The following is a 25,345-nucleotide window of genomic DNA, read 5'->3' as shown; positions in this document are numbered from 1 at the left end:
ATCTCCATGTTGGGAAACTTGAGTTTTATCAGTAGTTAATTGTGATGCTTTGTACAATTGGCCAAATTTTCTACCCGAGTTTTCTTTTTCTGTTAAATGAGATGTAACAATCTGAGTCTAGTTAGGCCTAGGAGATTAAAGTTTAAAAATAAATAGGTCTTTAATGTAATACATTTTTCTAAAGTTTCTGATAAACTTTAGACTTTACTCTTGGTAAATCTGCCCCTAAAACTTATCGTTTTCATGCCTTTCCCTAGAGAGAATTTGGTTAAAAGGAAAAAAAAAGGGGGGGGGGAGGAGACAGAATTTTATAGTCCTTAAATAGGCAAAGGTAGAGTTAATTAGAATGTTTAGAAGTTTTATATCTACAGGAAGGGAACTCATTGAGAACAACATTTTCTCCCCATAGGCTTTAAAGTAGAGGAATTAAAACAAATCAGGCTTCTGTGAGATTACTGCTAATATGTTCATACATTTAACAGTCATTTCCAACAGGCAGGTCTAGTGTTGATTAAATACAGAAATCTGTCAGAAATCTGGTGGTTTATGAGACTCTAGGTATCTTTCCCAAGGAAGATTAGGCCACGGTCTTTATAGTAAAACAAACAAACAAACAAACAAATCAACCAACCAAAGTTTTCAAATAACTGTCAGAAGAAATGTTTTCAGTACTACCAATCCATTCAGCCCTATAACCATTTTTAGATCTTCTCTTTTCCCTTTTTTATGAATTCCACTGATATTAAAACAAAACAAAACTATGTTTGTTGGGTAGTTGCTCTTATCTGAATTACATAGTTTTCCCGCAGGGAAACTGGGGAGGAAGCTATGCATTCATATTACATTCAACATTTTTTTTTTTAATGTCTGCGTCTACATCAGCATTCCCAAGCCTCTTTTATAAGTTTATCATTCAGAGTCTTGGTCTCCAGAAGAAAGAATGTGGGCCAAAGACACAAATATAATGTTTCTTGAAATTGTTGTCAGGTCAGAATGGAAGATTTTGAAAGTCTTCTCGTCTCTGCAACCTGGCTCATACCCACCATGGTTAAGTGCATAGTCCTTTATCTCAACTATTTCACTAAACTGTAAATACTGAAGTGTCAGATGCCAGATTGATTATTTGGTAGAACCAAAGCCATGTAATTATTAGATGAGTGACACTGAATTAGTAAGTCCTTCACATAATCTTCACAGTTATGTGACCTGAAGTTCATTTAGAACAGTAAATCTCTGAATTCTGGCTTAGACTCTGCTTGTTTACAAAACTGATCTGACTCTTGGAGGTAAAATATGTCCATGCTTCTTGTGGTTTTAATAAACTGAGTCCTTCCTGCCTCTGACCAAATCCACAAGCTTAGAGCTATTTCACTGGGTGGAGGGGTGAGGTTTCTTTCAGCCTACTTTCCGCTTCTTAGGGGGATCATTCAAATGCATTGCTCTTTTGGATTCATCTTGTTTGACACAATATAGCAGTATAAATGTATAATGATGGAATGTTTGAAGATATATCATTGATGCATAGCTTACCTACTCAGGGAAACAGACATGGAGCTTAAGAGGATTCATCTCATTAGGAAGAAGAAGAAATATCTGTAAAATTTCTATGAAAGTAGCAATTACTATTGTAAGAGGTTTGCATATTATTTACCCTTATATATACATCTGGGCTGGGGATTCCTGTCAACAACGAGAATGTAGGTATTTTGGTGAACAGCAAAGGGTATGAGCATGTCAATGCTAAACAAAGCACAAGGGGGAAGAAAAAGATTCTTACATTATACCTAGCAATCCACAGAATGGCCCATATAGACTATCATCTTATCCAGAAAAATGAAGACTTTCACTTAGTGTCCCCTAGGACCCAAGGTCAAATCAAAGACCTAATGTTCTACAGAAAAAAAAAAGATAGCTTCCAAGATGCACATGTGTATATATACATATATCTGAGTAATAGTACCACATCTTATCTCAGTGTCAGAAAAAACTCAAAGGCCTGCACTTCCCTTGGTAAATTTATCTAAGTCTTTGACTCTTTCTTGAATCATTTTAAGATGATTTATTTACTCTTGTTTACTTCGCCTCTTCCTTTATAAATGAACCCTAGTTTTTTTCCGAAAGATGCCTCACTAATCATTGCCACTCTGGATAGGGAAAGACTAAGTTTCAATTGTATTATTGACTAAACTCATTATATTTCCAATTTTAACCGTGAGGAATAATAACACTAGTAACAGAATAGCAGATTGCAATCCTTGCTGGGTTATTTTTCTATTGCAGGGATTTAACTCTCAGTTCTTTGCCATATCTGAGAATAATCAGTGACTTATCAATCAGTTCTTGTGTGCAAGTGTCTTGTAATTAGGAATGGCTTAAAGAAAGGTGATATTAAACATTCCATATATATGAATGGAATTCCTAATGGGGAAATTAAGCTGATGGCTTTCAGCACTTTGTTTCATATGTAATAGCTATATTGATGTAGAGGGAACTTGGAATTCCATTTTATAATGAAATAACCATGTCTGACAAATGAAAGGGAATGCTTAACTTTTTAAATAATGAGATAGTATTGCTTCTTTTTTTCTTTAAATTTTTAATGTTTATTTATTTTTGAGAGAGAGAGACAGTGTGAGCAGGGGAGGGGCAGAGGGAGAGGGAGACACAGAATCTGAAGCAGGTTCCAGGCTCTGAGCTGTCAGCACAGAGCCCGACGTGGGGCTTGAGCCCACAAACTGAGATCATGACCTGAGCCAAAGTCGGATACTTAACTGAGCCACCCAGGCGCACCCCCCCTTTTAAAAAAATTTTTAGTATTGCTTCTTGATAAGAATGTAAAAACTTGTTGAAGTTACCATGGTATGAAATTAGAATGGTAAAGAAAACTTTTTTATATGTCCATGTACTTTAAACACATGTTCCCATATTAATTCTTTATTCAATCTTTCTACAGATATTAGCTCATTGGAAATAATTATGAACTAGACTTTTTAACACCTACTCTGTCCATTGTGGAGCTTATGGTCCAAGAGAAGGAGAATACATAAAATAGAGTTCAACCCAATCTCTTAATAAAACATTGTGTTGGTTATGTTAAGAAAGTACAGGGTATTATGAATGTAAATATGAGTCAGCAGCCAGGGAGCAAAGGATCAGAATAAATGCAAGAGCAGACTGGTATATATGTGATAGTTGTGGTCTAAAGAGTGTTCTGAAATTTTTTTTCTTCAGAAGACCAGATGATAAACATTTTCAACTTTGCAGGCTACATGGTCTCAGTGAAATAAAATGCAGTAAAGTTTCAGTGAATAATCTCATGATCTATTTGTCTTCTCTATTTACTAAAAGTTATTCTATTCTTTTATCCCCTGTTCCTTAGGCCAGGATTGGCAAAACATGGCCAATGGGCCAAATCTCACCCACTGCTTGTTTGTATACAATCTGAGAGCTAAGAATAGATTTTATATTTCTAAATGGTTGAAAAGAATCAAAGTAAGAATAATGACACATGGAAATTATATGAAATTCGAAATTCAGTGTTCATAAATAAAGTTTATTAGTGCACACACACTCAATCCCTCACATATTTCCTATTCTATAGCTGTTTTCATACTACAAAGGCAAGGGTTAGTAATTGCATCTAACACAAATGTTCTGAAAGGGAAAGAATGTAAGTTAGATATTATCTAATAGATAATAATAAATTTTAGACCCCTTTTACGGCTGAATAAATGGGATTTTCTAAAATCCCAGAAGTGATGATAGTTTCAACTTATTTTTTTGACCAATAAATACTCATTGGGTTGTGCAAAAAATTTGTCTATGATGACCAATGTGTTGAGAATTTTACCTTAGTCTATGTATTTTTCTAGCTTTGGGGCCTGCCAAAGAAAAGCAGTGTGAACTTAATCCTCAAAGAACTATTAACACAGTAGAGAATGTTGACATATAGATAATAAAATAAAAGGATAGTGTTAAACTTTGCATATTTCAAAAAATATTTATTGAACAGTTTTTATGTGTTTTTTTTTTAATGTTTATTTTTGAGAGAGAGAGAGAGACTGAGCAGGAGAAGGGGAGGGGTAGAGAGAGAAGAAGACACAGAATGGGAAGCAGACTCCAGGCTCTGAGTTGTCAGCATAGAGCCAGATGCGGGGCTCAAACTCAGACTGTGAGATCATGATCCGAGCTGAAGTCGGACACTCAACCAACTGAGCCACACGGGCGCCTTGATGTGCTATGTTCTATTATTTAAGTATTGAGGAAATAGTTTTGCAGGCACACATGGTCCTAGCTGTCCTAGATTTTACATTCTAATGGTGTACGATGTAATAAATAAACACAGGAATAAATAAAATAATTCGTGTGAATTATAAGTATTATGAAGAAAATACAATGATAATAGGATACAGAATGGCATTATACTAGTTTGAGTAGTCAAGAAAGTTTTCTCTTCCTTTGTGGCACTGAAACTGATGAGCAGGGCCCACCTGCAAATCTAGGAGAGAGGCCATTAACTTTGGAGGAATAGACTGATGGCATAAAATAAGAGAGAGAGGAAGGTCAGAGATATATGTGAGATAAGATCAGAAAAATAGGTAGAGTCTGGGTCATCTAGGAGGTTCTAGCTTATGGTAAGAAGTTTTTATTTTATATTATATATAATGGTTACATTTGAGATAGTTATTTTTGGAATAGTTATATTTCATTTTGAAAATCCTACTTTCATGCTGATTAGCCTATTAAATCCCTTTCCTCTTTTTTTATAATCACCCTTATTCACTTTCATAACTCCCCTTTTAAAAACTTCCACTCCAAGAGGAACTGCACATAAATATCCTTAGCATACCTTCTTTACTTCCTCTGACCCTTAATATAGAGATAATAAATATCTCTTATTGAAGACAGTCTTTCTTCTGAGTAATGTCTCGTTTTCATAATTTATTTCCTTTGACAACTTTTATTAGATCTATCTTATTATGAAAGCATGCCTATGAAGACTTCTTATAAACCTCTTCTCTTCAAAAGTTTTATCACTTGGCAACTCTGGGTCCATCAATTGCGTTTCATGTCCCTTGAAGCAGTAGTTCTTAATAATTAACATGCATCAGAATCATCAGGAGAGCTTGTTAAAATACAAATTTCTGGGCCCCACTCTCAAGATTTTGACTCAGTGCTATCCATTGGTTTGCATTTCTAACAAATTCCTAGTTGATGGTGGGCTTGGGACCATGCTTTATGTTGCATTGGCTTATTCAAACTTTCCTTGTTCAGAAGATTTTTGATCTTAATTATCTAGACATTCCTATATGCTTATGAATTTTTGTGAAATTCATATTATGGCTTATTTATATAGAAAAAACTTGTGAAATGGAAAGTTAAGGATATACGGTTCTTTGTTATTATTGAAGTTATGCAATTGTATGGCTGTGATGAAAGCAAATGCTACCATAACACAAAATCATGAGCAGGGTATGCATTTTTCCTGTGCTTAAACACCCCCTCTGGGTTTAACACTAGCTCTTGGACTCTTGTGGCTACCCTATAAAGGGATACAGAGATTCCTTCAGTTAGAGGTTGGTATGTTGATCCTAATGATATCACATACACCAAGAACATTTGGAAAGAAGTTTATCATTCACACAAGTATCTTCTAGGGAAAGAAGGACCTGCACAAGCTGGTCCAAGATGACTTTAAGAAAAGGAGTAGTACATTGGTTTTGTCTTGAATTGTGGCTACGAGGTGGTATCTGTGTGGGGGTTTCCACAAATGAGAATAGCTTCCCTTGGCAGAGAGAGAGGGAGAAAGTAGGAGAGGAGGATTTCTTACTGATTTGCCCAGGAATGGGGCAAAAAGGGATGGGGGTGAGAGGGAGGGAGCTTGAGACCTGTCAGTAGTCAAATATCAAAAGTGAAGTCAAACTCTTTATTATGTAGACTTACTGGGTTGAAGTACTTGTTAGGCAGCCTCTGATTTTTCATGCATATTTTAAACATTTGTAATACAACATAAATCAGTTAACTTGCTGGTAAAATTTTCCATTGTTTAAAAAATACAGAATCCATATGATGAAATCCATAAAGTGTTGTTGGAATACTTTAACCACGGGAAAACACATTGATGAGTGAGTATCTGGAAGAGTTAAATGATTTAAGAGTTGGAACAAAAAAGAAAAGTAAAAAAAATGATGACTTAAAATATATTTTGAGTGAGATGATTTTGTATAAGCACTTTAGAAAATGGTTAGGCAGTTTCTTATAAAGTTAAACATGTATCTAGAATATGTCTTCAAAATTTCATTCTATGACTGTACAAAGAGTTGTTCATAAATGTTTATATGAGCTTTATTCATAATAGCAAAAAAATTGAAAACCTACCAAATGTCCATTACCAGGTGAATGATAAGCAGAAATTGTGCTAGAGGCATATGATAGAATATTACATATCAATAAAAAGGAAGAAATTGCTATTGTATGCCTCAATGTGGATGGATCTCAAAAACATTATGCTCTCTAGAAAAAGGCAGGCACAAAAATGTCTATGGCGTATGATTCTGTTTATATGAAATTCTAGAAGAGATAAAAATAACTTACAGGCTTATAGAAATCAGTAGTTGCCCATGGCAGAGGAGTGGATTGGGGAAATAAATACAGATGAGCAGAGAGAATTTTTTGGTGGCAACTTTTATATCTTGATTGCGGTGGTAGTTACATGAGTTTATGTATTTGTCAAGATTCAGTGAATTGTATACTTAAAACAGTTGTGTGTATGTAGATTATACTTCATGGAGGTTGATTAAAACAAAGAGGCAATGATTTAAAAATCAAAAGATTAAAAGAAAATGATTACAACATTAAATATTGAAGACGTGAAGTTGCTGGACACAGGAGAGGGGTGGGAATAGAGAATGTGGGAGGGGACTTCCAGATTTAGGGCTTGTGTACCTGGAGGAATGGAGGTACCTTTCTCTGGGGTGGGGGTACAGAAAGGGGATTCAGTTTGAAAGTCTGACTTTCCTTATACATCCAAGCAAACATATTATATATTTCTGTACACCTTTAAAAGTAAAGTGACTTTGATTTTGACATGCGTCATTATTTTATGTGCCCCTTAAAAGGAATAATAACATTGATTTCAACATTCATCCAGATTTTAGAGGTGTTAAAATCTGGAAAATGTATCTTAGAATTGACGATACAGTGTAGATATTGAAGTTTGGTATTAAAAGAGTAACTTTTAGATTCATTAATGTATATTTGGCAAATGAAAATAGAACTGAGAGCAATAAAAGGAAAAAAAAAAAGCTCTTGTTTCCTACTTACAACATTTTGGGCACCAAATGTGTAGGGGTTTTACCCACACCAACCAATTTTGCAACTGTCTGGACACCAACTGATGTCCTACATTTCTTTTGTTTTGTTTTTAAGATTTTTTTAAAAAAAATGTTTATTTATTTTGAGAGAGAGAGAGAGAGTGAGAGAGAATCCCAAGCAGACTCTGCACTGTCAGCCCAGAACCCAACATGGGGCTCGATCTCACGAACAGCTAGATCATGACCTGAGCCGAAATCAAGAGTCAAATGCTTAACCAACTGAGTCACTCAGGTGGCCCTGGATGCCCTACATTTCAATCATGATACTATCTAGAGTTAGTGCAAACCTCACAGACAAGATCTCAGTCCCACAAGACTGCTGTCTGCTTTAGACTCCTGTTGCAAGTCCTAACTTGTTATCTTTACTTCTGGCCAATCAGCTGTAAATCAAGAGTTCCCACAATTTACTTCTCAGGTTTGATAACTTGCCATAATGGCTCATAGGAGCTCAGAGAAATACTTATTTACCTTCACTGGTTTATTACAAAGGATATAAACAAAGATACAGATGAACAACCAGATGAAGAGGTATGTAGGGTAAGGTCTGGAAGTATCTTAAGTGTAGGAGCTTCTGTACCTATGCTATTGGGGTACACTACTTTCCTGGCATGTTGATGTGTTCACTCCCTGGGAAGCACTCTGAAACCCATAGCTTAGGGATTTTATATGGAGACTTTATCACATAGGCATGATCAATAATTAACTCAATCTTTAGCCCCTCTCCCCTCCCTGGAGTATAAGGGATGTATCTGAAAGTTCCCAACCTCTAATCATACTTAGTCTTTCTGGTCACCTGGCCCCATCCAGGAGCCCACCAAGAGCAACCTCATTAAAACAAAAGTTGCTGGGGTGCCTGGGTGGCTCAGTCGGTTAAGCGGCCGACTTCGGCTCAGGTCATGATCTCACACTCCGTGAGTTTGAGCCCCGCGTCGGGCTCTGTGCTAACAGCTCAGAGCCTGGAGCCTGTTTCAGATTCTGTGTCTCCCTCTCTCTGACCCTCCCCCGTTCATGCTCTGTCTCTCTCTGTCTCAAAAATAAATAAACGTTAAAAAAAAATTTAAAAAAAAAAAGTTGCTTCTGTCATCTGGGAAATACCAAGGAATTTTGGAGCTCTGTGCAAGATGCTTCCATCACCCCATCACTCAGGAGAGTAAAAGGGTTTTAGCAGCTTTGTGCCAGAAACTGGGGATGAAAACCAAATATATTTTTCTTATCATGTCACAGGCAGAGACTTGAGGATGTCCCCTCCCCTCATTTAATGGCTCAGGAGACCAGAAGCCTAGAAAAGCCTAGAGTCGTTGCTCGGGTGAAATGTACACTGTCTCTATGCGAGGTTCTTACCTACTCAGAACCTTTCGTGAAGCACTATAATTGAGATATTTTCTTTGGATCATGGGGGATCTGAGGGAAATTTACTACTTTCATGCCAGAATTAAGGCACTCAATCTGAAATTCAGGAGCAGCAGGCTTGGTCAGTAGAGCATGTGATTCTTGATCTCAGGGTCCTGAGTTCAAGCCCCACATCAGGCATAGAGCTCATTAAAAAACAAAACAAAACAAAACAAAAACACAAAACCTCACCCCCCCAAAAAACAATAACAACAACAAATAAATTGAGGAAAAAAACAAATGTTGGGAGAAGAGGTGATATTCACTGTCCCATTTTATAAAAAAGGAGCTTCATCAATGAGCATTTAGGATTGTTTCTCTTATTGATTCAACCGGGTGGTCACCTTTCTCACCATTGTGATTTCTCTTGCACAGCTGCCTGTTCCTATTAGCACACATAAGTTCCTATTAGCACACATTCTGTGCCTCACAACTCTCCCTACAAGGGATGGAGGGATGCCCAGCCTCCAATGATTCCCCATGGTTACTACTGACTTTCTCTCAACCCTCTATTTTTTGCTTATGGTTGCAGCTAATTAGACTTTAAAGTCACTTCTTCACGTCACTTTGGTTGAGGAAAGTGGGAAAGTAATATAATCAGGTTCAATTCCCAGTCATTTTAAATGGTTGCTGCCAGTGAGCAGGAGGGTAGTATTCTCATTTCATTGTCGATAGCTCTAGTTTGGAAATCCACAAGAGGTGGAAAACCTATGCAAGCAAAACAGAAAGAAAACGGTGGCTGAAATTAGGCCTGGTGATCAGCAAGCATATTCACATACTTAGGTAACGCTGAGCTCAGGCTGCTGGGAGATTGCACCATGGGGAGATTTTCCCAGGAGGCCTGGCTTGCTCAGTGGCACTGTGGTTATTAGCAGATATTCACTCAAAACCCCTACATTATGCATAGGTTTCAGGGCAAAACTGTTGTTCAGGGAGGAGCTGACATCTAAGTAGAGACCAGATAAGCTCACAATAAGTCAACTCAGAAAGGGTACTGCCTTTGAGAGACTGTCCCAGGGTTCAATAACAATCCAAGTGAAATAATATTTTGAAGGTAAAAAAAAAAAAAGTTTAGACTCTTATTAAGACCACCGGCAATTTACTGCCCATAAGAAACAAAGTGTGGCAGTTGCCCTTGCTGTGAGAGCAGCAGCAGAAGCCTCAGGTGAGGATCCCTCAGGTCCCCTCCTTCCCCTTTGATCCTATCCCTATGGAAGAGTAGCATGGATACTTAAATCACATTGAAGTCAAATGGCACAGGAAGACCCAAGGGCTGCACTTTTCCCCATCTAGGGCCCTGTGTCCTTTCTCAGCTTCCATGCAAAAGAAGGTGGAAATGGATCTCCAAGTCAAAGGAAGTAGGCCAGCCACTGTGATAGATCCTGATTTCAGACGTTTGAAAGGCGGAGTAACAGGAAATCCAATTGGATCCAGTCAATAGGTGTGAGGGTAGAACCAGGGCCTGCAGAACTTGTAGGAACAGAATTGGACAAGAGTTAAAATCTATAGGTCATATACTTCTTCTGGAATATAAATTTGATTATTTTTATAAAAACTGGGAAACTTTGAGTATTCTTCTTCATAGATAAATTGAAATATATCTTCTTTGTGTGATATAATCCACTAAGCATATTTAAAGAACTAAGAGAGAAAGAGACTAAATCTGACCTGGTTTGCATCCTCACTTGACCTCTTATTAGCTTTGTTGTCTTTTGCAAATTACTTACTTGAGCCTTACTCACTTAATCTGAACATGGAGATAAGAACAGTTTTTTCCTCCTACATTTTGGAGAAGATTTTATTTTACTTAACCTAATTAATTAATTAATTTTCATTTAATAAATTGAACCATGTAAAACTTTCATGCAGTATCACCATTGAGTTTTTTTTTCAATATATGAAATTTATTGTCAAATTGGTTTCCATACAACACCCAGTGCTCATCCCAAAAGGTGCCCTCCTCAATACCCATCACCCACCCTCCCCTCCCTCCCACCCCCCATCAACCCTCAGTTTGTTCTTAGTTTTTAAGAGTCACTTATGCTTTGGCTCTCTCCCACTCTAACCTCTTTTTTTTTTCCTTCCCCTCACCCATGGGTTTCTGTCACGTTTCTCAGGATCCACATAAGAGTGAAAACATATGGTATCTGTCTTTCTCTGTATGGCTTATTTCACTTAGCATCACACTCTCCAGTTCCATCCACATTGCTACAAAGGGCCATATTTCGTCCTTTCTCATTGCCCTGTAGTACTCTATTGTGTACATAACCCACAATTTCTTTATCCATTCATCAGTTGATGGACATTTAGGCTCTTTCCATAATTTGGCTATTGTTAAGAGTGCTGCTATAAACATTGGGGTACAAGTGCCCCTATGCATCAGTACTCCTGTATCCCTTGGGTAAATTCCTAGCAGTGCTATTGCTGGGTCATAGGGTAGGTCTATTTTTAATTTTCTGAGGAACCTCCACACTGTTTTCCAGAGCGGCTGCACCAATTTGCATTCCCACCAACAGTGCAAGAGGGTTCCTGTTTCTCCACATCCTCTCCAGCATCTATAGTCTCCTGATTTGTTCATTTTGGCCACGCTGACTGGCGTGAGGTGATATCTGAGTGTGGTTTTGATTTGTATTTCCCTGATGAGGAGCGACGTTGAGCATCTTTTCATGTGCCTGTTGGCCATCCGGATGTCTTCTTTAGAGAAGTGTCTATTCATGTTTTCTGCCCATTTCTTCACTGGATTCTTTGTTTTTTGGGTGTGGAGTTTGGTGAGCTCTTTATAGATTTTGGATACTAGCCCTTTGTCCGATATGTCATTTGCAAATATCTTTTCCCATTCCGTTGGTTGCCTTTTAGTTTTGTTGGTTATTTCCTTTGCTGTGCAGAAGCTTTTTATCTTCATAAGGTCCCAGTAATTCATTTTTGCTTTTAATTCCCTTGCCTTTGTGGATGTGTCGAGTAAGAGATTGCTACGGCTGAGGTCAGAGAGGTCTTTTCCTGCTTTCTCCTCTAGGGTTTTGATGGTTTCCTGTCTCACATTCAGGTCCTTTATCCATTTTGAGTTTATTTTTGTGAATGGTGTGAGAAAGTGGTCTAGTTTCAACCTCCTGCATGTTGCTGTCCAGTTCTCCCAGCACCATTTGTTAAAGAGACTGTCTTTTTTCCATTGGATGTTCTTTCCTGCTTTGTCAAAGATGAGTTGGCCATACGTTTGTGGGTCTAGTTCTGGGGCTTCTATTCTATTCCATTGGTCTATGTGTCTGTTTTTGTGCCAATACCATGCTGTCTTGATGATGACAGCTTTGTAGTAGAGGCTAAAGTCTGGGATTGTGATGCCTCCTGCTTTGGTCTTCTTCTTCAAAATTACTTTGGCTATTCAGGGCCTTTTGTGGTTCCATATGAATTTTAGGATTGCTTGTTCTAGTTTCGAGAAGAATGCTGGTGCAATTTTGATTGGGATTGCATTGAATGTGTAGATAGCTTTGGGTAGTATTGACATTTTGACAATATTTATTCTTCCAATCCATGAGCAGGGAATGTCTTTCCATTTCTTTATATCTTCTTCAATTACATTCATAAGCTTTCTATAGTTTTCAGCATACAGATCTTTTACATCTTTGGTGAGATTTATTCCTAGGTATTTTATGCTTCTTGGTGCAATTGTGAATGGGATCAGTTTCTTTATTTGTCTTTCTGTTGCTTCATTGTTAGTGTATAAGAATGCAACTGATTTCTGTACATTGATTTTGTATCCTGCAACTTTGCTGTATTCATGTATCAGTTCTAGCAGACTTCTGGTGGAGTCTATCGGATTTTCCATGTATAGTATCATGTCATCTGCAAAAAGTGAAAGCTTGACTTCATCTTTCCCAATTTTGATGCCTTTGATTTCCTTTTGTTGTCTGATTGCTGATGCTAGAACTTCAACACTATGATAAACAACAGCGGTGAGAGTGGGCATCCCTGTCGTGTTCCTGATCTCAGGGAAAAAGCTCTCAGTTTTTCCCCATTGAGGATGATGTTAGCTGTGGGCTTTTCATAAATGGCTTTTATGATCTTTAAGTATGTTCCTTCTATCCCGACTTTCTCAAGGGTTTTTATTAAGAAAGGTTGCTGAATTTTGTCAAAGGCCTTTTCTGCATCGATTGACAGGATCATATGGTTCTTATCTTTTCTTTTATTAATGTGATGTATCACGTTGATTGATTTGCGAATGTTGAACCAGCCCTGCATCCCAGGAATGAATCCCACTTGATCATGGTGAATAATTCTTTTTATATGCTGTTGAATTCGATTTGCTAGTATCTTATTGAGAATTTTTGCATCCATATTCATCAGGGATATTGGCCTGTAGTTCTCTTTTTTTACTGGGTCTCTGTCTGGCTTAGGAATCAAAGTAATGCTGGCTTCATAGAATGAGTCTGGAAGTTTTCCTTCCCTTTCTATTTCTTGGAATAGCTTGAGAAGGATAGGTATTATTTCTGCTTTAAACGTCTGGTAGAACTCCCCTGGGAAGCCATCTGGTCCTGGACTCTTATTTGTTGGGAGATTTTTGATAACCAATTCAATTTCTTCGCTGGTTATGGGTCTGTTCAAGCTTTCTATTTCCTCCTGATTGAGTTTTGGAAGAGTGTGGGTGTTTAGGAATTTGTCCATTTCTTCCAGGTTGTCCAGTTTGTTGGCATATAATTTTTCATAGTATTCCCTGATAATTGTATCTCTGAGGGATTGGTTGTAATAATTCCATTTTCATTCATGATTTTATCTATTTGGGTCATCTCCCTTTTCTTTTTGAGAAGCCTGGCTAGAGGTTTGTCAATTTTGTTTATTTTTTCAAAAAAACAACTCTTGGTTTCATTGCTCTGCTCTATAGTTTTTTTAGATTCTATATTGTTTATTTCTGCTCTGATCTTTATGATTTCTCTTCTTCTGCTGGGTTTAGGCTGCCTTTGCTGTTCTGCTTCTATTTCCTTTAGGTGTGCTCTTAGATTTTGTATTTGGGATTTTTCTTGTTTCTTGAGATAGGCCTGGATTGCAATGTATTTTCCTCTCAGGACTGCCTTCGCTGCGTCCCAAAGTGTTTGGATTGTTGTATTTTCATTTTCATTTGTTTCCATATATTTTTTGATTTCGTCTCTAATTGCCTGGTTGACCCACTCATTCTTTAGTAGGGTGTTCTTTAACCTCCATGCTTTTGGAGGTTTTCCAGACTTTTTCCTGTGGTTGATTTCAAGCTTCATAGCATTGTGGTCTGAAAGTATGCATGGTATAATTTCAATTCTCGTATACTTATGAAGGGCTGTTTTGTGACCCAGTATGTGATCTATCTTGGAGAATGTTCCATGTGCACTCGAGAAGAAAGTATATTCTGTTGCTTTGGGATGCAGAGTTCTAAATATATCTGTCAAGTCCATCTGATCCAGTGTATCATTCAGGGCCCTTGTTTCTTTATTGACCATGTGTCTAGATGATCTATCCATTTCTGTAAGTGGAGTGTTACAGTCCCCTGCAATTACCACATTCTTATTAATAAAGTTGCTTATGTTTATGAGTAATTGTTTTATATATTTGGGGGCTTCCATATTTGGTGCATAGATATTTATAACTGTTAGCTCTTCCTGATGGATAGACCCTGTAATTATTATATAATGTCCTTCTTCATCTCTTGTTACAGCCTTTAATTTAAAGTCTAGTTTGTCTGATATAAGTATGGCTACTCCTACTTTCCTTTGGCTTCCAGTGGCATGATAAATAGTTCTCCATCCCCTCACTCTCAATCTAAAGGTGTCCTCAGATCTAAAATGAGTCTCTTGTAGACAGCAAATAGATGGGTCTTGTTTTTTTATCCATTCTGATACCCTATGTCTTTTGGTTGGCGCATTTAGTCCATTTACATTCAGTGTTATTATAGAAAGATACGGGTTTAGAGTCCTTGTGATGTCTGTATGTTTTATGCTTGTAGCGACGTCTCTGGTACTTTGTCTCACAGGATTCCCCTTAGGATCTCTTGTAGGGCTGGTTTAGTGGTGACGAATTCCTTCAATTTTTGTTTGTTTGGGAAGACCTTTATCTCTCCTTCTATTCTAAATGACAGACTTGCTGGATAAAGGATTCTCGGCTACATATTTTTTCTGTTCATCACATTGAAGATCTCCTGCCATGCCTTTCTGGCCTGCCAAGTTTCAAAAGAGAGGTCAGTCACAAGTCTTATAGGTCTCCCTTTATAAGTTAGGGCACGTTTATCCCTTGCTGCTTTCAGAATTTTCTCTTTATTCTTGTATTTTGCCAGTTTCACTATGATATGTAGTGCAGAAGTTCGATTCAAGTTACGTCTGAAGGGAGTTCTCTGTGCCTCTTGGATTTCAATGCCTTTTTCCTTCCCCAGTTCAGGGAAGTTCTCAGCTATTATTTCTTCAAATACCCCTTCAGCACCTTTCCCTCTCTCTTCCTCCTCTGGGATACCAATTATGCGTATATTATTTCTTTTTAGTGTATCACTTAGTTCTCTAATTTTCCCCTCATACTCCTGGATTTTTTTTATCTCTTTTTCTCAGCTTCCTCTTTTTCCATAATTTTATCTTCTAGTTCACCTATTCTCTCCTCTGCCTCTTCAGTCTGAGCCGTGGTCTTTTCCATTTTATTTTGCCTGTCGTTTAAAGCGTTTTTCAGCTCCTCCTGACTGTTCCTTAGTGCTTTGATCTCTGTAGCAAGGGATTCTCTGCTGTCCTCTATATTTTTTTCAAGCCCAGCGATTAATTTTATGACTATTCTAAATTCACTTTCTGTTATATTATTTAAAACCTTTTTGATCAGTTCATTAGCTGTTGTTATTTCCTGGAGATTATTTTGAGGGGAATTCTTCCCTTTGGTCATTGTGGATAGTCCCTGGAGTGGTGCGGACCTGCAGGGCACTTCCCCTGTGCCATAGTGTATAACTGGAGTTGGTGGGTGGGGCTGCAGTCAGACCTGATGTCTGCCCCCAGCCCACCTCGGGGGCCACAGTCAGACTGGTGTGTGCCTTCTCTTCCCCTCTCCGAGGGGCGGGATTCACTGTGGGGTGGTGTGGCCCGTCTGGGCTACTTGCACAGTGCCAGGCTTGTGGTGCTGGGGATCTGGTGTATTAGCTGGGGTGGGTAGGCAAGGTGCATGGGGGCAGGAGGGGCAGGCTTAGCTTGCTTCTCCTTAGGTGATCCACTTAAGAAGGGGCCCTGTGGCAGCGGGAGGGAGTCAGACCCGCTGCTGGAGGGGTTGCTCCGCAGAAGCACAGCATTGGGTATTTGCAAGGAGCAAGCAAGTTCCCTGGCAGGAACTGGTTCCCTTTGGGATTTTGGCTGGGGGATGGGTGAGGGAGATGGCGCTGGTGAGCGCCTTTGTTCCCTGTCAAACTGAGCTCTGTCATCCCGGGGCTCAGCACCTCTCCCTCCCTTTGTCCTCCAGCCTTCTCGCTTTCTGAGCAGAGCTGTTAACTTATGACCTCCCACATGCTAAGTCCCGCTTGCTGTTGGAACACACTCCGTCTGGCCCCTCTACTTTTGCACGCCAGACTCGGGGACTCTGCTTGGCTGGCAGGCTGCCCCTCCACCCCAGCTCTCTCCCGCCAGTCTGTGGAGCATGCACTGCCTCGCTGCCCTTCCTACCCTTTTCCGTGGGCCTCTCGTCTGCGCTTGGCTCCGGAGACTCTGTTCGGCTAATCCTCTGGCGGAATCTGGGTTACTTAGGCAGGTTCAGGTGGAATCTAAGTGATCGGCAGGACGCGCGGTGAGCCCAGCGTCCTCCTATGCCGCCATCTTCCGAGGATCTCCCCATTGAGTTTTTTTTTAATGTTTATTTACTTTTGAGAGAGAGAGAGAGAGAAACAGAGCATGAGAGGGGGAGAGGCAGGGAGAGAGGGAGACACAGAGTCCAAAGCAGGCTCCAGGCTTGGAACTGTCAGCACATAGCTGAACGCAGGGCTAGAACTCACAAACCAGGTAATCACGACCTGAGCCAAAGTTGGACACTTAACCAGTTGAGCTACCCAGGTGCCCCTCATCCACTGAGTTTTAATTTATTACCTTTTCACTTCTAGAAATTATATTACTTTACTTTTGAAATTTGCTCTTTTTTTTAATGTTTATTTTCGAGAGAGAGAGAGAGAAACAGTGAGAGCTGGGGGTGGGGAGAGAGAGAGAGAGAGAGAGAGAGAGAGAGAGAGAGAGAGAAAATCCAAAGCAGGTTCCAGGATCCAAGCTGTCAGCACAGAGCCTGACACAGGGCATGAACTCAAGAGCCATGAGGGCATGACCTGAGCCAAATCCGGATGCTTAACCTACTGAGCCACCCAGGCACCCCATGAAAGTTGTTCTGATTACAAACCTTTCTTCCTTTACCATAATTTCAAGATCTTATTTTCTTTATTTTTTATTATTATTAATTTTTATTTATTACTACTTTTTTAGTGTCTTATTTTCTTTCAACATGGCATACATTTAATAGTCTTTATCTGATAAACCCAAGGTCTGCCATCTTTGTGCATGTGGTTCTATTTCACAGATTCTTTCATAGCAGCTTAATTTCTTATGTATTAACCATTGAATAGCCCTTCTCTGTTAAGTTTATATTTTTGCATAACAAATTACTACAAACTTAGTGACTTAAAATTACATACATGTAGTAACACACATTGTTTTCCCTTAGGGGTGGTCTTCTTCCAAGCCCATTCCAACTGTTGGCAGAATTCAGTTCCTTGTGGTTATAGGGTGATATTCCTGTCTCTTTGCTGACTATCAGAGGGCCTGATCTCAGTTCCTTGTGGTTACCCACAGTGTCTTGGCATGTAGTGCCATTAAGCAGTTCAGAAAATGGATATTTGTTTTCTTCCAGGTCAATGCACATCTTGCTGATTTCCTCATGTTTGTTTGACCAATTGGAAATAATACCTTGCTTAAAAAATTTTTTTTTGTAATGTTTATTTATTTTTGAGAGAGAGATGGACAGAGTGCCAGAAGGGGAGGGACAGAGAGAGAGGGAGACACAAAATCCGAAGCAGGCTTCAGGCCCTGAGCTGTCAGCACAGAGACTGATATGGGGCTTGAACTCATGAACCACGAGATCATGGCCTAAGCCAAAGTCAGATGCTTAACTGACTGAGCCACACAGGTGCCCCTGATACCTTGCTTTTTAAGAGCTCCTATAGTTAGGTAAGGCCAACCCATATCTTAAGGTCAACTGATTTGGAACCTTAATTACATTTGAAAAATCCCTTCACAGCAGCACCTAGATTAGTATTTAACTGAATGACTGGAAGAAGACATATGTACTCCAGGGTCTGGGAATCTTGAATTCCAGCTTGGAATCCTCCTCTCATACTTTAACTTCATCAAGGATCTTCAGTAAAATTCATCATAAATCAAGTTTTAATGTTTGTCTATACTGTCTTGTGCTTTGAGTTGGCATGTTAATTTATCACTGTGGTAATACCACATACTGAATTTTTATAACAAATACTATCCAGTGGAACAAGTTCTGCTGTCTGAAATCTTGATTTCATAAAAAACAACAAAGAGCTAAAAAAGAAAGAAGGGAAGGAAGAAAGAAAAAAATAGTTAAGAACAGAGTAGTGTAACATCAATGTAATCTTGGTGGATATCTGAGCAGTCAGCTAGAAAGTTTTTATTTCTCCTGATTGAGGTTAGAGTCAGTCCAAGTCTATAGGAAAAGAAATAGTTGCTACCACAATGAAGGTGAATTGAGGGGAACAGAATTGGATAGGACCTAATTAAGAAGAATGTGGCTTTGCAATTGCCTTATACTTAAGCTTATAGGTTCAGAGCTCAGACGTAAGCTGGCAGAAAAAGTAGGAATATTAAAATGCTTGGAAAACTTCAAGAGGTGGGAAAGAAAAAAACTAAGTAAATTTGAAAATGGTATTTTAACTGGTTACTTTAAGGCTAAAGACAAAATGATCTATATGAAAGTAATATAATCTAGTTAATAAATTTCTTTTTCATAGGGGTATGGGTTATAAATTCTGAAACTGCTTTATGTATAAAGTTATGCAAGTAAGTAAATATATTGTAGACAATGATAGAGTTTCATTGATGATGAATGATAATGAATGTAAGATGTTAGAGAAAAGAATTGCAAATAAGGAAAAGGAGGAGACCAAATGATCCATGTAGTATTGAATTAGAATCAGATATATTAATATGAACTCATGGTCATACACACACACACACACACACAGATATATATATATATATATATATATATATATATATATATATATACATACATACATATATACATACATAGACACATATGTATACACACATATCACACATATGTAGATAAATATAGATGTTTATGTGTGTGCATGTGCTATTATACAAAGATATACTTTCTAGCTTTGTCTACTGTGAAAGTCTAGTAACAATAATATCCTGGTAGCACAACTAGTACTTCAATTTTTGTTTGGAAACACTATTCGCCAATTAAAGGAATCAACTCTCCTTGGAGAAATAGTTGAGTCTTGTGTCAGAGCAGAGAAAACACAAGATAAGCTTGGGATGTATTGTGGTTTCAGAAAGTAAGAGGTGTTCCAAAAGCATGAGAACAGGTCAAAAGGATCAGCCTACAAGAGATCCTAATGTGCAGAGATACAACTATTTGGTCAAGAAAGCAATGATAATGCTGGAGTATAGCCCAGAGAACGAATTTAATATTCATGAGTCAAAACTGATATAGCAAATAAGTGAAGAAATTAATGGGGAAGAGAAACAACTCTTCTTTATAGGAAATTTTTAGTTAATAACATGAGAGAAAATATAAAAATAAAAAATTGTAGATAAACACCACAGTAATTATTGTTGCAGACATTTTCCAGTGGATGTTAAATTAGTGGTGAACATTTGAAAAGAAACAGGATATGACATAGTCTCAAATTATCTCTCCCAAGAGATTTTATTACTTACAAAAGGAAAAATAGTAACTTTTAGTGGAGAAACCATCCTGAGTGATCTGGTTAACATCAGGAGTAATAAGATATTGGCATTATATATATCCTAATATAATACACAGAGAAGGGAATATTGCTTCTGTATTATTCTTGCAAAAATGGATTACCTCAATCTAATTATGATAAAACCTTTACAAACCCAAATTCAGAAACAATCTACAAAATAACTAATCAGTGGTTTTTCAATATGTCAAGGCTATGAGAGACCAGGAAAACTGTCATGATTTGAAGGAGACTAAGCAGGTATGACAATTCAATACATTGTACAATCCTGAATTGGTCTTGAAACAGAAAAAGGATGTTGCCTCAAATCCTATTGAGGTCTGTAGTTCAGTTAATAACACTGTGTCATTGTTAGTTTCCTACTCCTGAAAATTGTAGCATGATTTTGTGACTTTGTAAGATGATGTTAACATTAGGGTGGGCTCAGAATATACAGCAATTCTCTGTATTACTTTTGCAATTTTATTTCTATTACTAACACTATTCAAAAATAAAATAAAAGACAATACAGATGCTTAGAAATGGTGGTGAAAGATTCTAATCCCTAGCCCTCACAGGGCTAATTATAGAATAGATCAGAGAAATAGGGATCAGAGAAAGTAATTAAATCCCATGGAACACCAAAAACAATGGATAACTCTGTCATAATAATGTTAAATAATGTTAAATAAATGCACAAATGAATGGATGGTGAGAGGACTTTTAAAATGGCTTAGGACAAGATAAATTATCTGGGAATACTATGGTATATTCAGTGGTTTTTGAGCAAAATTAAGGGAGAAGACATGATATGTCACCACAGTAGTGGCTCAAGAAGTGCTTGATAAATGCATGAACACTTTTGGGGAATTCTTTTATTATATAAAACAGGTAAAAGTAGAAAGATTCATGCTTAATGTGGGCATTAAGCAGAAACACAGAGTTAGAAATAAAAACATCATCTTTGCTTTCCCTTTAGCCTGAGGCACCTCTATTTAATATTTCATATCTAAGAGAAACTAATCAATAATCATCTGGAGTCAACAGACAATGACTAAAGATCACTGAGCTGTTAGTGATGGTTTGTATTAGTAGGTATTAATTAAATGCTGAATGAAAACTAATCTACAGAGATCTAAACTGGGTTTACTTCTAAGTTATGCATATGACATCCCTGGTCAATTTTGTATTCCTGAGATGTTGCTGCCACTAATTCTTTAGAAGGTCCTCATCTAAAAGGAAAAATGCCTTGTTTTTAAAGAATATACAGAAAGTATTAATATTTCTCTGCCTAGATATCCCATAATTGGACAAAACATAACCAAAGTGTAGTAAGCCATTAATAAAATCTAGCCAAATAAGATCTAGCCAAATAAGGCTTCAGGGTACACATTTTAAGTTGTCAATTTTCCCTTATCATACATGATCTACTGGTTGGAATGATATTAAATACTAATTACTATATGGGTTTGAAATATTTTTCCTCCTTCTCTATCACCAATGTCATAGTTATAGCTTCCCATTAAAAACAAAATAAAAAACTTAAAATCATAAATGTTTTAAGATTTTAGATTCAATTATACAGGCTGAAGTACTATTTTCTATATACCATTTGTGTTCTACCTAACTCTATCAATGTAATTCAATGTAATTTACACTGTCTTTAGGACACTTCAATGTTTAGGCACTTAATTTTCCTAATACCAGCTACACAAAGATAGTGACTCAGACTGAAATAGCTTGATTGCTCTGTGATTTTGTATGCATTTCAAATGAAGTTTTTGTCTGGCAAATAACACAGATGTTTCAAGTTGTCCTTTAAGGCAGTTTTTTTTTTCTTGTCCCTTTCTTGCCTTGTTCACAATAACCATGTAACATCATCTCTTCAGCATTTTCTTTCTCTTCCTTTCTTTTTTAAATGAACTCAGATTACAAGAATTCTGAGAATGGAAGAAAACAAATCGTCATTTATATATGGAACATAAGCTATAGCTATTAATTAATGTGCCTAGGAATTTATTTAATAAAGCCATTTATCCAACATTATGAGGTTTATACAGTATTCTTGATTCAAAACATGAATTTCCATAATATGAACATATTTGCGTTCTAAGTTCTTGCTAACTTGTTTGAAATTATTTTTCAATATTTTAATATGCTAATTTTAACTTGTACCCTAGGAATGGTTAATTAACCCATGATGTTCTCTAATTTAGAATACAAAATCTGGGGTAGTGTGTTAGATGCTGTTCAAAGTTCAAAGATTCACAAGTGGCTCTTAACCAAAACTTCCAATCATGATTATCTCTTTTAGGTACCAGTAGGTTCATTAATTAGCATAATGGATGAAGAAGTAGTTTTGTTGGCTGAAAAATATTGTACACATAACCTCAATCCTAATAAATAAGGTGTCAGAATCTAGGGGATTCTATATAGTAGCTTATATAGGTTGGAATGGTTCCCTAGGCTTAGGATTCTGACTGGTCCTCTATTCAGCATCCTACAGAGGATTCTTACATGACTGAGTTCTGATGTAAGAGCGTTGCTACTTTAGCCTCTATTATATCTTTCATGTAAGGGGCCTATCCCCATGCCTGGAAGGAGAGGTTATTAACATTGCAGTGAATTTGCAGAACAGGTTGTAAGACTATTATACTGTTTAAATTAAAACCCTGTATTCACATGACAATTTGTGACTTTTTCCACTTGTCATGGGTGAATGTCATATTAGAACATCTACATATCTCTTATTACTGGAGGTGATAAATATTTTGATGGGGACTTAATAATATGAAAAACCAAGTTCAATTTTATCAGTTTGCAACATCAAAAGCCCTATCCTGAAATACAGAGAATGCAAATAGATAAGTTATATAAAACACATGGTTTAGTATAAAACCTAAATTCAAAAGTAAAGGGAAGCCAATATTTTTAATTATTTGAGATTGTTTAAATACCATCATGTACATCTGGTGCCTTTTCCTATTTGAATGTATCCATCGTAAACATGAAAATATATCAAGCTCAGGATGCAGCTAAAGAAAACAAGTTCTGGGTACCGCGGAGGAGCAATGACATCCATAACAGTTTTCTGCCTTGAGTTGTATGTTAAAAAGTTAGTATTTTCTAGAACAAGAAGGAATACTTATTTTCTAAGAAAGAGAGATTTTTAAAAATCCTTTCAAAATTCTTTGCTGTCTCTGAACTTGTGCCAGTATACCAGAGAGAGAATAACTGTATATTCCATTCCAGGCACCTGATATCAAGAGAGGAAGATATTCTAACCACATTGCAAATCTCCAGTGACTATGACTTCCCTCTGAGAAAATTGCTTAGTTTTTAGGAGTGAAGTGGTTACTTAAAGCTTCTCTTCTATTCCTCTGCCTACCCTACACGCTTTTAACCATAATTTAACCTCTACGTACTAATAATCTAAATACCTGGAAGATTCCCTTAAGGCATTCATTTTGAGAAATGGGGGAAATACTTGGACAAGAATATTTCCTACAAGTTGACAGGGGACAAGTTTTCTTAAAAAGATAAAAATGCCAAAGTATTATAAAAATAGCCCAAATAATCTATCCCATCGTAATGGGAATAGCCATATTCTTGTGTTATGGAACTAGACAACTGTAATTGAACAAGAGTATAAATGAGTGACTGTTTTTCTCCCGTGCCAGGAATATTTTTGGAGGTATGAATTCTATCAGTAACTTTTCCACTAAGATGGGGCATTTCAAATTTCCCATTACTACATTTTATTTATTTATTTATTTATTTATTTATTTATTTATTTATTTATTTATTTTTTAATTTTTAATTTTTTAAAATTTATATCCAAATTAGTTAGCATATAGTGAAATAATGATTTCAGGGGTAGATTCCTTAGTGCCCCTTACCCATTTAGCCCACCCCCCCCCCACAACCCCTCCAGTAACCCTCAGTTTGTTCTCCATATTTATGAGTCTCTTCTATTTTGTCCCCCTCCCTGTTTTTATATTATTTTTGTTTCCCTTCCCTTATGTTCATCTGTTTTGTCTCTTAAAGTCCTCACATGAGTGAAGTCATATGATTTTTGTCTTTCTCTGACTGACTAATTTCACTTAGCATAATACCCTCCAGTTCCATCCACATAGTTGCAAATGGCAATATTTCATTCTTTTTGATTGCTGAGTAATACTCCATTGTGTGTGTGTGTGTGTGTGTGTGTGTGTGTGTGTGTGTGTGTATATATCATATCTTTATCCATTCATCAATCGATGGACATTTGGGCTGTTTCCATACTTTGGCTATTGTTGATAGTGCTGCTATAAACACAGGGGTGCATGTGTCCCTCCGAAACAGCACACCTGTATTCCGTGGATAAATGCCTAGTAGTGCAATTGCTGGGTCGTAGGGTAGTTCTATTTTTAGTTTTTTGAGGAACCTCCATACAGTTTTTCAGAGTGGCTGCACCAGCTTGCATTTCCACCAACAATGCAAAAGAGATCCTCTTTCTCTGCATCCTCGCCAACATCTGTTGTTGCCTGAGTTGTTAATGTTAGCCATTCTGACAGGTGTAAGGTGGTATCTCATTGTTTTTAAGATCCATAACGGATGGTAATTATTACATCAACTGTCTCTATCCAGCCCATGTTGATTTTGCCAGCAATTTCAGGATAGATTTGGGGTAGAAGGGTGACTCTAAAGGACAAGGCTCGAGTGTGTGTACGTGTGTGTTTGCATTTGAGAAATGAGGACAGTTGTTTTTGCAATGAACATTTAACATATGTGATTTTTTTATTCCATTATAAAATTATGTTTTAGCTACGTTTACAAATAGAAGCTTTTTTACAGTTATATTGCATTTTAGCAGAAGCTTGCTTTCATGTTAACTCTCGACTTAATATAAAATATATGGTTGATTCATAAAGGGTATTAATAATGTACCTAGCTCATATTGCTTTACCCCTAAGAGTGGCTGTTATAGGTATTGACAGATGTCTCCCTATCTTTCCTCATTAGAAAATTGTAACAGTTTATCTTATCTTTAGACTAGGTACATCTATCTCACTTTATTTTGCCCCCCTTTTTTTTTCCCTGGAAATTATTAAATAGAAATTTATTATTTATTTATTTGTTTATTTATTTATTAATTATTATTATTAAATAGAAATTTCCCTGGAAATTATTAAATAGAAAGCCATTACTACTGTATAAATAAGTTTTATAAATAGATAAGTAGAGAATATTAAGCTGGATGTTCAGAGCATAGAGCTCTACATTCATTCTCTTCTCTCTGTTTTGATGAATATTGAAATAAGAATCATTTCTTATATAAATTACAACATAATAGATGAATAGTCTGTTAAGAGAGTATATTTTAGATGCATAAATACACTACGTTATCTGCATCATATAGAAATCATCTATGACTTATTACTATATCTTACTTTTAAGTGCATTTTGTAGGACCTACACACTGTAATCCCATCTGATTTAGTCAGAAGAACCATGCGTATAAGCATATCCATTTAGAATTGTTATATAGTGTTGTGAAATGCCCTATGATTTGCTGCCAGTCCTTGAAATGTATCAAGAATATAGATGCTATAGCTCTTGAACA

The sequence above is a fragment of the Panthera leo genome, chromosome B2, assembly GCF_018350215.1.
Source record: "Panthera leo isolate Ple1 chromosome B2, P.leo_Ple1_pat1.1, whole genome shotgun sequence".
In the NCBI taxonomy this organism is placed as follows: Eukaryota; Metazoa; Chordata; class Mammalia; order Carnivora; family Felidae; genus Panthera; species Panthera leo.
Note: the sequence above shows the minus strand (reverse complement) of the source record.